A 2,135-nucleotide genomic window follows, 5' to 3' on the forward strand; every position below is an offset into this window, starting at 1 on the left:
GCGGAATGCAAATCGAGTTGGTGAATAGAAAATGAGACAGGAGTCACTTCTTGAGCTACGAATTCCAAAAAGTATGAAAACCTGTGCATTTTAACAGTGCAGAATACTCACAAATTGCACTGAGTTGCTTGCTTTCTTCTGCTGCTTTTATATTTCAGTCATTCACTGTCAGCTAGCACTGGAACAATTCAAGAGAGGTAAAAACGGAAGCTGTCAGGAGTGGGATTCTAACCCACGCCTCCATTTGGAGACCAGAACACCCAAGCCAGCTGGAAAGACACATCTCCTTGAGTCTGGCACCTTAGACCACTCGGCCACCCTGACAAGCAAAAGCAAGTGGTGTGCTGAATGCACCAGTAGTTGACTAAACTGAGTTTCTTCCCTGAAATTATTTGCTTGCGAAGAGCCAAGTTGCCTTGAATGGATCTTGGAAATCAAATATACGGTTGGATTGTTATTCGGTTGTGAGTTTTGAGGGGCGTATTATAAATTGAGTTGGTGAAAAGGCGCTTTTTGTTAGTCTGTCGGGAGGCTGCACAAGGTGTTTAGAGGGAGAACTTCTAAAAGGCAGGCTCTCTATGTTTAACATCAAGAAAGATTTTTTTTTCTCAATGGAAATGCTCTTTGGCGCTTTCAGCTTTACGTAGGGAACAACGTCTGCCGAGACCACTTTTGAGCCAGTGCAAATGGTAATGTGCCACCAAGTACATTTAATATTGGCTGTGGTAGCGAGCTGCTTTTGTTTGTGAAGCTTTTACTTCTTTAAGCTGAATCATCGGCAGGAGTAGCTTATTAAATCTTTGCTCATTGCGCTCCATCAGAAATACCTTGTCCATGTTCAAAAGAGATCAGGGGATTTACTTCATGCTTTCACATGGCATACCTTACACGAAAGATTTAAATGGGGAATTGATTGTGCTTCTTGATGTTGTTCCTGTGGTTGCCTTGGTTACAATGGTGAACGTTCTTCCACGTTCTGCTAGAGTATCCACTGGGTGGGCTTTATCAATTGGCTCGGATAGGTCATCAGTGCTCCGTCTCCAGAAAAATAATCAGCACTGTCTTTTTTCTGTCCGCATGACCGTCTTTTAAAACATATAAAATCAAGAGTTCATTGATTTCTCCAAATAACAACAATACATTTTAACCCTTCAATCCAATAGTTTTACTCCAAGTAAAAAGCAGCGCAATATATAGAGAGATGACATTCAAAGATTTCAACGTTCTTATTGGATTGCCTGTATGCAGATATCGCTCAGAATTGCTAATATGATTTTAATTCAGTTTTTTTCTACTACTTTCAGAGTCTTTTATTGACCTTGCTGAAGCAGAGAAGTGACATAATCACAAATGCAACCAGTTCTGCAGCTGTTTCTGGTTAATAATGATTAATGCGAAAAAAAACCAGCTCCTTGCATTAAGAGTCCTCCCTCTGGATTCCTCTGAAAGCTGCGCGAATTACTCACTGCGTGTCCTGTACTGTGTAGCACAGTGACAAGAACGCCTTGAGTTTTTTTCCGTATGTGAAGGAAAATGCAAAAGAGCATGAAAAGTATTGATGGTATAAAATATCCATGGTACAACTCGAGAAAGAACTGAAGGACAAAACAATGACATTTGATGATTACAAGAGAAACACAACCGTCCGAACATGGGCTTGGATCCTGACCGCTTGCGTTAAAAGACAAAGCAAAGGATATAACCTGTAAATGTCTTCATGTCTTACAGTTTATGAAATAACACAATTTCTTACTTTCTTGATAATTTCTTACTATTGATAGATGCTTTTTTAAATTTTAACAGAATCACAATTACAAACAAATGGGGTTAAACTGTTATTCACATACTCTAACGAAGAGAAACGTTAGTGTCTTCCGGTGTGTGAGCCCATCTCTCAAAAAATAAAAAAATAAGTTCTATAAATTGAATTGTTCTATTTTTCAGGCTTGCATAGTCTTATTCATATTTCAGTTAAGCCTTTTCCTCTGTAGTGATTTCATTTGATATTAAAATTAGTCCTGATTTACAATTTTTGGACATGGTTCATCTTAAAGAATTTTGTAATAAGTTTCAGTTTAGGAAAATCGAGCCCAGAAGCTACCAAAACTGGTAATGTTCACACAGTGGAGTCTTCT

The 2,135-nt window shown here is 38.7% G+C and overlaps 1 non-coding gene across 1 annotated transcript; it reads right to left on the reverse strand.

Annotated features, from left to right (window-relative positions):
• Positions 1 to 211: 211 nt before the first annotated feature.
• Positions 212 to 324, reverse strand: trnal-caa (transfer RNA leucine (anticodon CAA)). Its single transcript has 2 exons — positions 287 to 324; positions 212 to 257 (listed from the first exon to the last, which is right to left on the reverse strand). It is a non-coding gene; the product is annotated as a tRNA-Leu (tRNA).
• Between the last annotated feature and the right edge of the window lie 1,811 nt (positions 325 to 2,135).

The sequence above is a fragment of the Lepisosteus oculatus genome, chromosome 14 (assembly GCF_040954835.1).
Source record: "Lepisosteus oculatus isolate fLepOcu1 chromosome 14, fLepOcu1.hap2, whole genome shotgun sequence".
NCBI lineage: Eukaryota > Metazoa > Chordata > Actinopteri > Semionotiformes > Lepisosteidae > Lepisosteus > Lepisosteus oculatus.